A 13,340-nucleotide genomic window follows, 5' to 3' on the forward strand; every position below is an offset into this window, starting at 1 on the left:
GTTATTAAGTATACATACATATATAAATACATAAATGCACTCACGCATGCATGCGTACGAATAACGTACGTTGGTTAAAAAAAAAGAAAACAAAAAAAAATAGCAACAAAGATAAAAATAAATATAAAAATGCTTGATGCTTCTAGACGAGACTTGATGGTGGGCCATGGCATTGCGCTTACGTCGTGCATTGTGAAGAGAAGCGCACTCGTCGTTTCCCTCTCTCTTAAAATATTCTCCCTTCCTCTCTCTCTCTCTCTCTCTCTCTCTCTCTCTCTCTCTCTCTCTCTCTCTCTCTCTCTCTCTCTCTCTCATAGTCCGTGCCCAAACCCTCTGTACCTTCTTTCAAACCCTACCCACCACCATCACCACCACCTTTTTACGCGCGTGACAAAACTTCTCTTTGATGTCAAACGGCCGAACGAGCGCAGACAGCCGTGTGTGTCCCCTCCCAAATCCCCTTACCCCTCAATTCCTTCTACAGTCCTCACCCTCCAACTCTCTCTCTCTCTCTTTCTATTTTCTCCTTTCTATTTTCTCTTTTCTCTCTATGTGCAAAGCACGATTATTGCATTCAACCTCTACTACCGTACGTCGTCGTAGTTCCTTTGGATTTTCGAGTGTGCTACTCATGGTCGACTAAAAGAGGACGTACTACGAGAGGGAGAAAAAGGATAAGAGGGATGAGGAGGAACAGAGAGAGGGAGAGAGAGAGAGAGAGAGAGGGAGGGAGGGGAGGGAGAGAAAAGATGGGATGGTGGTAAAAAGAGGAAGAGGAGGATTGGAGGCTTGAATTTGATCGGAATCAACGGAGAAAACGCAACGCTAACCACTCGAAGGAGAAAGGAGATTTTTCGACGAATGAGACTCCACCCACTCTCCTCTTTTTTTTTTTTTTTAACCCTCCATTTCTTCTTTTTTCCCCTTTTTTCTTTTTTTTCTTTTCTCTCGACCGCTCTCGCAACGAAGAAATATATTCGGTCGCAAAGTTACATGGACTTTTTTCTTGTTTCTTTCTTTATCTTTTTTTCTTTTTTTTTTTTTTTTTTTTAAGAAATGAAATTGAAGAATAAAAAAATTAATAATTAAAAATTAAAAATCTATGGACATTATACACGGTACACACATATAAATAAATACATATGTATGTCACATACTTATAAGCATAGAACTTCAAAGTTACACGACGTTGTAGGGAGTTAATTGCTAGTCGATCGGATCGTTGCATTCCTCTTGAACAAAGGGTTGAAAAAGATAGAAAGAGAAAGAGAGAGAGAAAGAGAGTGAAGAAGAAGAGAAGAGAAAAGGGTGAGTCCAATAAAGTGAATGTACCTGAATGGACTCCCCCGATCATCCTTTAATTAATTAGCCTACACGAGCTTTCGATCCTCCTTTTTCCTTTTTTTTTCTTTCTTTTGTTTCCTTTTTTTTTTTTATTTCATCGCACCAATGAAAAATACCCTTTCGCGTCCTTTCACGTTCTCTCTCTCTCTCTCTCTCTCTCTCTCCTTCCCTCCAACTACCCTACGCCAACCACCCTTTATACCATTCAATTATTATTCAAAGTATTCAGATATTGAAAGTAATAAGGACGGTCGTATGATAAAATATAAACTAATAATTATTATTTGATCGATCGACGTTTATAAAAATGAATTCTTATTAATAATTTAATCATCGACATTAATTTAAATATCAAATAAGAATATATTTATCCGTGTTCCTCGAATCATTTTTTTTTTCGTTTTCCTCTATTTTTCTTTTTGAAAAAAGTCTCGAATGAAAAGAAATAACGGGAGGAAAAAAAGAAGTTTCAACGTTCGTACCAATTAAAACAACGAGAGAAAGAGAGAGAGAGAGAGAGAGAGAGTGGAAGGGGAATAGGGAGGAGAGGAGAGTGGAAAGAGGTAGATGTTGACTCGAGTGCGATCTTTTAAAGGGATGATATGCCCTTCGTACGCATCTAACGACGCACATGTAGATACACGTGCACATGCACATATAAACACATGCACGTGCATATATACATGCATCTACGTATATATGTATTTGACTTTAACACCCATTCTGAAGTATCGAAACGGGCGAATTGTTTCATGGGTCGACGGTCTAGACGCTCTTTGTCCTGGTTAAAGTGCCACCCGCTAATTAACGTGGAATTCGGAATCCCTTCGAGAAGAGGATGCCGGAGGTTGTTGTAGCCTAGGCATCGTGGTTACGAAAGTCTTTCTTCTTGTTTTACTCTCTCCCTTTCTCTCTCTCTCTCTCTCTCTCTCTCTCTCTTTCTCGAGAGAGTTCGAGAACATCGGGTGATCGATCTTGAAATTAGTTCCGCAGGCTCTTGACTAAATGTACCTGGAAATATTTATCTTCGAACTAGAACGTAATTTTTAATTAGAGAACTAAGTATTCTCTCTTTTTTTTTTTCTTTTTTCTTTTTTTCCTTTTCCTTTCTTTCTCTTTTCTTTTTCGGTATTATCTTGTTTAAAAATTTTACATTTGTTTATTACATTCTATCTTTTTTTGATATTTAAAAAAATATATTATTAATTTGCGCGATTACAATTTAGAAATTATGACTAATTAAATTTCGAAATGAATTCGTTTGATATTTCTTAGTAATTAGAGAGCAAAATTTTTTTTTTTTTTTTTTTTTTTTTTTTCTTTTTTTCATCATTTTACAATTTTTCTTCTCTATTAATTCTTTCGCTTTTAATATTTAAAGGAGTACATATTCGATGTATCTATGATAATTGATTAGGAATAAATTGTGTCGTGTAAATTAAAATCAATACAATTGATAAACTGACCTAATTATTTCAGATCCCATATATGCACGTATAAATTCGTACTTGCGATCTAGCAAGTTTCTCTCTCTCTCTTTCTCTCTTTTTATTTCTTTCTCTTTTTTCTTTCATTCATTTCACTACCGCTTACTACTACTATTACTACGTTACGCTTACTACCTTACTACTACCGACAAACGTAGTAAACGATTTATGAATGGCAATTTTTCGTGAACGATATCAACGAAACTAATAATCGTAGATACGTGAAACCAAAACTATTTCAAATGATAAATCATCCTACTTTTTCTTTTTGTTTCTTTTTTTTTTTTTATATACCACGAAACTACTACCGTCGATATACGAACGAACGATGTTTTTATAAACGACCTTTTTGTCCGATATAATTACGATATTCGATTATACCAGACAGATGATTTATTTCAAATTCAATATTTTTTACTTAATCAAAATTTAAGACGCTCGCGAATAATTCTTTTCCACGGAGTTATTTTCACGAGTTCTTTTTTCTTTTTTGTTTGTTTTTTTTTTTTTTTTTGTTAATAAAAATGAAATCGAACGTGTCCAAATTTATTGTTAAGAGAAAAAAAAAATTGAAAGAAACTTAAAAATGTTATTCTATTATAATAAAAGGACGTAGATATTATGAAACGACGTACATAAAATATTATGTATCATGATTAATTATTACGCGTCTAAATATATAATGTGTGGAAGAAAGAAAAAATAAATAAATAAATAAATAAATGCAAACAAATATATTATCATTTACATTTTATTTTCGAGTTCGACAAATTTAGCTATTATTCAATTTATTTCTATTTTCTATTCTATTTCCTTTTTTTCTCGTTTCAAAAACGTGAAATAATCAATCTCACGACGTATATAATTAGAAACGAGAGTATCGTACAAACGAGTTACGTTTACTAGGAGAGGCTTTTAGTACATAGTCAGTTATTTGCTCGCGTTTTTAAAAGAGAAACGCTTATCCGTAGGAAATACTTTTCTTCGTAAAAGCAATCTCTTTATTAGCGTTGCCTTCGTAGCTACGTCATTAATCATTGTTTTTCACCTATCCGTTAGAGATTAATGTTCTCAGTCTCGACAACGTGCGAAAAACAATATCCCCCATCTCTTCCTTCCATCTCTCGTTATGAGAACAACGAAAGAAAAAAAAGAAAAATATAGAAAGAAAGAAAGAGAAAAAAGAAATGGATATATATATATATATGTGTGTGTATGTGTGTGTATATATTTATATACACACAAATATAAATGTATATATTTATATATATAGATATATATACTCGTACACATATAAGTTCGTTCCGGTCGAACGATTTTACGCGTTCAAACGCGACAGGTATGCCTATCGCATTGAGTCTCTCGTGCTCTATCGAATAACGAAAAGAGAGAAACAGAGAAAGAGAGAAAAAGAGAGAGTAAGAGATAGATAAAGATAGAGAAAGATAAAGAGAGAGAAAGAGAGAGAGAGAGAGACTAAGGGAAAAGGTAGAACTCGTTGAAGCGAATAAGCACGCGATATTCTCGCGACACGCAAACGCAAACGCAAAAGCATACTCAAACGCAACGCAAACGCAAAGGCAAACGCATAGGTTATCTAAAGATAGTTATAAGCTATCATTGTGGTCGCGAATAAACTCGATCGAGGTATATCCCGCTTACTCTCGAAAACTCGAAGGGGTGCCGCTGTCGTATTCGCTTGAATAATGCGCCAATATTGTTGGGAGATAAGGAAGGCGTCGTGCATTTATTTCCCTCTCTCTCTCTCTCTCTCCCTCTCTCTCTCTCTCTCTCTCTCTCTCTCTCTCTCTCTTTCACTCTCACTCTTACTCTCTGTCTCTCTCTCTCTCTCTCTCTCTCTTGTGTTCTAGGGTACCACCAAGTTCACCTTTGCTCCCAAGCGTAAAATATATTTCACCGGATTGGCGACATCGCGGTCGACATCGTCGTGCGTAAATATATACATACACACATATATATATATATATATATGTATGTATGTATGTATGTATGTGTATGTATATGTATATGTATATGTATATACATAGGCGACGATGGCTATGACATCGCGACTAAGTGGCTAAGACCATGCAACGCGTGAGAAAAGACCAAAGTGAGCGTGCTCCCTATCATCCTATATACTCGACAATAAATTTCTGAAACTTTATACATATTGTATGCCTTCTTAGTCCCAGAACACTAACATCGATCGACCGATCGATCGATCGATTACAGAAAGTGGAAAAAGAATTGGTCTTTTTCTTTTTCCTTTTATTTTTTTGTCATATTTCTTTTCTTTCTTTTTTCTTTATGGTTTTTCCTTTTTCTTTTCGCTTTTTCTTCGATATCGTCATTTAATTCTTCTTTATCTTTTTCTTTCTTTATATATATATTTTTTCTTTTTCTTTTCTTTTCTTTTCTTTTCTTTTCTTTTTTTTTTCCATTATCTTCGATATACTCATTTAAACTCAACGTCATTGTATTATTCCTCTAGGAATATTTTTTACTACTTCGTTGGTAATTAATAAAATTAAACACGGTCTCTAGTCTACGCTAAGGAACAATGATGATCGCGATGTAAATACATTCTCTCTCTCTCTCTCTTTCGTTCATTTTTTTTCGTATTTTCTTTCTTCTCGAGAAGAAAGGATGGTTAAGTGGAGGAAGAGATAGAGATAGAGAGACAGAGAGAAAGAGACAGACAGACACGATAAGGAGAAGGTACACCTTCCCTTTTCCTTGATTCTCTTGGTATGAGAAGAAAAGAGATCGCGCCATATTTCAGTGGCACGTCCCACGTTAATGCAGCAATTTCGCAGATAGCGAATTTTGCCGTCCCTTCTGTTAATTGCCAGTAAAAGCGAGCCGAGAAGATACGACGAAGACGACGACAACGACGAAGACGAAGACGACGATAATGACGAAGGCAGCCCTAGCGAAATGCCAAGTAGTGTATTTTCGGCTTAGCCATCTTTGTTAGACACGTGTAATCGCGAATTAGAACTGCAACTTATAATTATTTTACGCTGGGATACGTTAAACTTTTCTACAATTTCTTTATTCCAATTTTTTCATACGAAAAACAAACTGACGAAAAATCTTTTATTGTCTGGTTTCCCTCCATCCCCATTTCCCACTTGCCTCTCCCTCGAATACGTCGGAATCGTCGATGTGCGAGTTTCGATCGAGTTAATTGGCAATTATTTAATTTTGAAATTAATCATTGTTTTTTTTTTTTTTTTTTTTTTTATTGAAATTCATTTTCTCTTTCAATTGAAATTCATCATCATCATCATTTCTCAAGGTTAAGATCGATCGTAATTTTTTTTAATTGAAATTAATCGTTTTTTCTTTTATTGAAAGTAGTCATTGTTTTTCTTTTTTTTTTTTTTTGTTTCCTTTCAAAGTTCTCTGATTGATCATAATTTCTCAATAATTGAAACCAACGATCGCAATTAAAGAACAAAATCAATCGTAATACGAAATAAAATTGAAATCAATCGGGGTATCCGTTCCTATATTTAAAAAAATATTTTTAATTCTATACGAAAATATCGTTTTCCCCGATGAAAATTGATATTGAAATAAAATTGACAAGAGTTACGATGGGCCATAGGAGTGGGGTGGGAGAGGAATAGCTAGGGGTCAACGATAGAGAGAGAAGACCCTACGAGTAATCCGACGCGTTTCCGACGTATCTACGTATATATATACATATATAATACACACCCACACACACACACACACACACCATACATATTCGTAACATTTGATCCCGAGGAAAATTTGCCCCTGGAAGCCGTTCCTTCCTCTCCTCCGTACTTTTGTATTTTCTTTTTTTCTTTTTTTTTTTTTTTTTTTTGTTTTCTTTTTTATTCTTCTTCTTTTTTTCTGATATCGCACAGTAACAACTATTCATGGGCATACCAAAGTGCAAGCACGGTTAGACTTTGACACGTGCATAAATTCAGAAGGACGTCCTGGAGCATTGTGAGCGCCTTGTCAGAAGGTTCCTCTCGTGCCTTCTTTAGAAATGCCATTTCTCTGCGTCACGCGCTTCTCGTTTCGCGATCTTTCCTTTCTTACCTTCTCGATGGTGTGTCTGGTGAAGAAAAGAGAAGAGAAGAGAAGAGAAGAGAGAAGAGATGAAGAAAGGAAAGAAGAGAAGGGAGAGGAGAGAAGAAGTGAATACTAGCTCGTGCTGGCTCGTTGAAAGAACGAAGACGATATATGCGAACGGAGGAAGATGGATGGATGGACGGATGGATGGATGGATGGATGGATGGATGGAAAGAATTTGTAGGGAAAAAAAAAAAATATTAAGGAGAAAGTGATGCTCGGTGAAAGGTCGAAATCATTTCTCGATGAAACGCATTTAATATGGTGAATGATTTTATAGTTTTGTAATACTTTAGTATTTGTTGTAGTAATTCAATATTAATATTTAATTGAATTACTTGTGTTTATGTCATTGAAATATTTTCTTCAATATAAAGAAATTTATTAATTTTTTCGTTATATTGAAGATTATAAATTATTAATGATATATATTATTTAATTATATTACAGTAATAAATTAAACTGCAAAATATACATATATATGAGCCATTTATTTTGACAGTGACTTAAATGCATACCTTCATCGTCAATAAACTATTAAAAAATAAAAAAGATCATTCTTTTAAATTTGTAACTATTATAAATGTAAACTTAATTTTTTTAGAAAAATGATCTTATATCATTTTCAAAATAAACAGCTCAAACATACATAAATATACGTCAGATCCTTCTCTCTCTCTCCCCCTCTCTCTCTCTTTCTCTCTCTCTGTCAACTAAAATAAGAATAAATTAAATTATTTTCAAAATGTTGAATGTATTTTCTCCCCATTCGTAACGTGTTAGATTGACCGCATGTTGCTCATATCGTTACAATAGGCTTCGAGGTTACTTCGAGACCATATTTCATTGCTCACAAAGCAAAAGTCAAGGTCCTTTCTCTCTCTCTCTCTCTCTCTCTCTCTCTCTCTCCTTCTCTCACTTTTTTTCTCTATTTATATTCCCTCTTTCGCAATCAACTCGCAAATAACGACCATCGTAACGCATATGTGAACATACACATACTATTAACATCTATCTATTGTATATATATATATATATATATATATATATATATATATATATATATATGTAGTTATATGAACAAACGCGTATAAAGATGATGGAACATAGAGAGGAGAGAAAAGTCCGAGAGGAAGAGGGTGAGGAAAATGGAGAGAAATAAAATAGGGATGAACAGGAAAAAAGAGAGAGAAAGAGAGAGAGAGAGAGAGAGAGAGTTCATACTTGGACATTATGGGACATTAATGTTGAAAAGAGGATTTAGGGTAAGTATAAGGGTAGAGATAAGGGAGAAGAGGGAGAATGAAACAGTTGGTTCATTTATTCCGTTAAAATCAGCAAAAAAAAGAGAAAGAAAAAAGAAATCATTTAGTTGGCGATATTTGTTTCAGTATATATGGGGGAAAAAAATTATTTCCTTTTTCTTTTTCTTTCTTTTTTTTTTCTTTTTCACGGACTAACTACATCCCAATGTAGTTCTCACGACGTACCAATAGAGAAACAAAAATTCTAACTTGCATGCCAACTCCTCCTGGTGATATTTATATATAAATGTCCTACCACTCTGCGACCATCTTGTCGTACATCTGTACGTATATATATATATATATATATATATATATATATATATATATATATATATATATATATATATATGTATTTTAACTAGTATTTAACACGCTGTATATAAGAGCTATATACCACACACACATACATAGGACATTCGTCATGTCGTTTTATTCTTATTGTCGACGAGCTTTTTCGCAGGTTTTGCAAATGCTCGAGACACACAGACGCACATACACAAAGTAACATGTTCTACTACTACACGTATATAATACAGATCGGTCACGATCCTTTTTCCAGAGCAAAAATAGAAACTCGAATATGCGAAATATTCCGAAGGGTAAGGTCCTCGAGTTTCTCGAGACTACGTTACAGTCAATATTTCGCGTCTCGATTTCTGCTTTGTTCTCCTAAGGATATTACTTCCTTTTTCATCTCTTTTTCTCTCTCTCTCTTTCTCTTTCTCTTTCTTTTATAACTTCAATATCACGTTTCACAGAAATTTGCCCTCTTTTTTTTCTTCATTTTTTCCCCTTTTTTTTTTTTTTTTTTTTTTTTTTTTTTTTTTTTTTTTTCTTTACGATCGAAAAACGTTTCTACCATTATCATTGATTTTGTCTCTATCGAAAATCTTACGAGTTTTACGAAATCAACTGTATTATCTTCTTCTTCTTCTTCTTCTTTTTCTTCTTTCTTCTTTTACTAAATTAGAAAACTCTAAATATAAAGTTAGCTCTTTCATTATTATTATTATTACTGTGTAAATATCATATTTTTCTATTATTATTATTATTATTCTTTATGTATTTATTATCTATTATTTATTATTATTATTACTATTATCTATAAGATATAATATTTATCTATGTAAGATAAATATACGAATGTCATGTATTTCTCTAAGGAACGTCAGGAATAGGCACGATTTTGCTTTTCGTTTACCACGAAAACTCTTTCCTTTCTTCCTCTTTTTCTTCCTCTTCTTCTTCTTCTTCTTCTTCTTTTTACTTTTCTACGGCGTGTCGCGAAATTAAATTTCTAAAAGAGCGAACAACCTCTGGCCAGCTCTCCACCATCATATAATACTTCACACATAGTCTCTAGCTAGCGAAAGAGTTAGAAAGAGAGAGAGAGAGAGAGAGAGAGAGAGAAAGAGTGTGTGTGTATATATGTGTGCATATGTGTATATATATATATATATATATATATATGTATTTATACAGGGTGTCCCATGCAACTGGTACAGGATGTATCTCTTAAAGGATTGAAAATAGAAAAAGAAATGTTATGAATCAAAGTTTAATAATATTAAACGATGCACAATACATAAATGATTTTACGCACGTTTGTACATCAGAAAATAGTGCAACTGCACTTTTTTTTTTAATGGGAATCTGTACTTTTGACTGCACCAGTCGACGCATTCAGTCTTTTATACTCTACGTAAAACTATTAACATAATTATGCTCTAATCCTATACGTTAGGATGTTATTATCCATTCCTTTCGATACTTGGCGAGGTATTCTTCGACTATGACTGAACATAACATTTTTCTTCATTTTCAATCATTCAAAGGGTACAACCTGTTCCAGTTAACCATGGGACACCCTGTGTATACAAAGGAACGGAGATTTTGTGCGCGTTCACCGTGAAATTATTTCGGTATAGAGTCAACGCAGAAATGAAACTTTAATGCGTAAAGCAAAGTCCATGGACAGAGTTAGAGTTAGATGTTAATACAAAGTTTTTCAAAGCTCTTGGCAAACGATGATCACCTCGTAAACACTTTTACGTGAATAACATCATAATACACATATACATATATACGATAAATTCATTAATAGATAAAAATAAACCCAGCGTGTGCATCGTTGTACTTTCGTAAAATACGAAATCGTCGAAACTTGGACATCCTTATATACATACATAGATACTTATATGAATATATGTACGTAAATACGTAAGTATCTCTTCCAACACACAAGCACAAAGAGCAATGGAGACATGAACAGAGAATAGAATTCTCTCGAAGTTGGTCAAGAGCAACTAAACGGCTCAGAGAAATGTCCGAACCATGCGTTCAAAACCTTCTCCACTACTACCACCCCCTTCTCCCACCCACTTGCTTTAACCCTTCCCCTTTGTCCTCCCGTTCCCAAGCCCACCAAACGACTACGAAACTCTCGGACGGAGAAACAGAAGAGAACAGAAGAGAAACCGAGTGGAAGCTTAAAAGCGATTGTCAGGGACAACCAAACCTGCCCCCAACTCCCACCCATTCTCCTCCCCTATCTACACCCCTCTATCGTATAAACTTCGAGTTGGTTCACCGTTGTGGCTTTTACTGTGCGTCGACATGGCACTTTCGAAGAAGGGAAGAAAGAGATAGTCAGAGAAAGAGATAAACAGACAGAAAGAAAAAGAGAGAGAGAGAGAGAATACCTTTACATTAATCCTCTCTCCCCCCCCCTCTCTCTCTCTCTCTCTCTCTCTCTTTCTCTATATTTCTCTTTCTCTCTAATCTTTCTGATCAAACAAGTAATCGTTGAAATTGTTCTCTATTTCTCTCTGTTTCTCAAAAGTTTCTATTAAAGGTTTCCATCGAAGGATCATGAAAGAGGGTTTTGACCGAACTATAGTCCACAATATAAAGGGTAAAACCATTTAGAGAACTCTAGTGTTACTGTAGGACGTTGAAGTTTACGTCTTACGTACGATTTCATTCAACGAAATGTACATACCTAAGTAAGTTAGAGTATATATATATATATATATATATATATATATATATATACCTATCTATTTATCTATCTATCCATCTATCTATCTATCTACCCTGACTACCCTCGAACCACCTCAATCCTCTTCTATATATCGTATGTTTAAGCTCCTTAACTTTCTCTCTCTCTCTCTCTCTCTCTCTGTTTCTCTTTTTGTCAAATGTACACTATCTCTATTATATGAATGAATTCGTTTAAATTATGTAGATAACTATTTACTTACGTTCGAAACGTAAAGGATTTTGATATTGGCACCTTTTCTTTTTTTATTTCACCGTTTTTCTTTTTTCTTTTCAGTATTTTTCTTCCTTTTTTTTCTAGTACTCATTTTTTTTTTTTTTTTAATTTTATACTTCTTTTATTTTAATTCTTTTACAGAGATGATATTCATTGTATCGGAAGAGAAAGAGAGAGAGAGAGAGAGAGAAAAAGAGCACGTACACGCGCGCATATTTAAACGGCATTATATCGGAACGATTCGAAAATTTATTCCTGCGTTTGCGCACGGCTCAACGCTTCTTTTTTCTTTTTTTTTTTTTCTTTTTTGTTTTCCTTCTTTTTGTTTTTGTCCATCGGGGTGTTCAACGACGATTTAAATAATCCCAATTGGTATTCGCAATATTCTATGAGAGATTGTTATTTAAAAAAAAAAAAATGAAAAAGAAAAGAGAGAGAGAGAGAGAGAGGGGAAAAAAAACACTTTGAACATGGCACGGCACGGCACAATATAGCAAGGTAAAATAATTCATTTCAATTTGGAAAATACGCGTATTGGTAATTAATTAAATAATTAATTCAATTTGTATACGGCTGCATCGATGCGTAAAAAATAACAGATAATGCAATCGAGAGATAGAGAGAGATAGAGAGAGACCGCCTATTAACGAAACGTCGAAAGTGTCTGATATTCATGTATATAGAATGCACGAATATATATACATATATACATACATAAATACATAGATATATATATTGTATATAGGTACGCGTACGTTCACCTATCCAGTGGGTCGCTCCTATTATAGCGGCTTGTCAGTCTGCTCTTGACACACGCCGTGCCAGAGCTCTCTTGTTTCATATTGCTCTCTGGTCCGAAAGAGAGAGACAGGGATAGAGACAGAGACAGGAAAGAGAGAGGGAGAAAGAGGAACAGAGGGATGGTAGATATAGAGAAATTGAAATTTTGTTTAGACGATTTCGTATGGTTCGAGGGTTCGCTACCGAGCGAACGAACGACCGACCAATCTAACGCACGCACGTACAGGGTGAGTCCCATTTTATCCTATAAATTGATTACATTCCGACAATTACTTCCTATCGATAGAAATTGTTGATATATCTTTAATGTTATTATATACAAAAGTTTTGTCATTCATTTTTTCTTCTCTTTCTTTTTCTTTTTTATTTTGTTTGTATGTTTGTTAAACTCGTTATATTTTTCGGTACAGCTGTTTTTATGGATAAAGAAGAAAAAAGAAAAGGAAGGATAAAAAAGAAAACAAATAAGTCAATTTACACGCGTACACAGGCGCATACGCGTAGATAAAGATACACTGATTTATATTCCAAACAGGATAAAAATTGGCGTTGCGATTGATCGATAAAAAGGAAAAAAGATAGGAAGAGAAAAAAGAAGACGAAAGAGATTTCTCGTCGCGATTCGCAGATCGAATAGTTTTTTTCAAAATATTTTCATTCCCTTTTTCCAAAGAGACACAAAGCGTTACCATATGCTTCTAGATCTATACGCTATGTGGAAGCTATCGTGCGTACGCACGCATTTATGCGTATACCTGTGTACGTGTATGTGTGTTACGTATTTTGCGTATATTGAAAACGTGTATTCACATATACATATTTCGTATTATTTCGTTTTCTCTTTTTTCTTTTTTTTTTTTTTGATCCAAATCTTTCCCTCTTCCTATTTTTTTTTCTATTTTTTTTTTTTATCTCACCAAGCGCGAAATGTTTTTATGTTCGTCAAAAGTACTTTGCGAATTGTATGGAAAAACGAATCGACGAATGAAACAGCAGAAACGAGTT

General features: G+C 34.2%; 1 protein-coding gene and 1 long non-coding RNA gene across 5 annotated transcripts in view; one reads left to right on the forward strand and one right to left on the reverse strand.

The window, feature by feature from the left end:
* LOC124955770 (tyrosine-protein kinase transmembrane receptor Ror) overlaps positions 1–13,340 on the forward strand; it is a 192,780-nt gene that overhangs the window by 143,007 nt on the left and 36,433 nt on the right. The gene's annotated exons all lie outside the window — the stretch shown is intronic.
* LOC124955775 overlaps positions 1,745–13,340 on the reverse strand; it is a 24,104-nt gene continuing 12,508 nt past the window's right edge. Inside the window, exon 2 of the long non-coding RNA XR_007102965.1 lies at positions 1,745–4,307. This is a non-coding gene — a long non-coding RNA (uncharacterized LOC124955775). The remainder of the gene's footprint in view (positions 4,308–13,340) is intronic.

This window comes from Vespa velutina, chromosome 19, assembly GCF_912470025.1.
Source record: "Vespa velutina chromosome 19, iVesVel2.1, whole genome shotgun sequence".
In the NCBI taxonomy this organism is placed as follows: domain Eukaryota; kingdom Metazoa; phylum Arthropoda; class Insecta; order Hymenoptera; family Vespidae; genus Vespa; species Vespa velutina.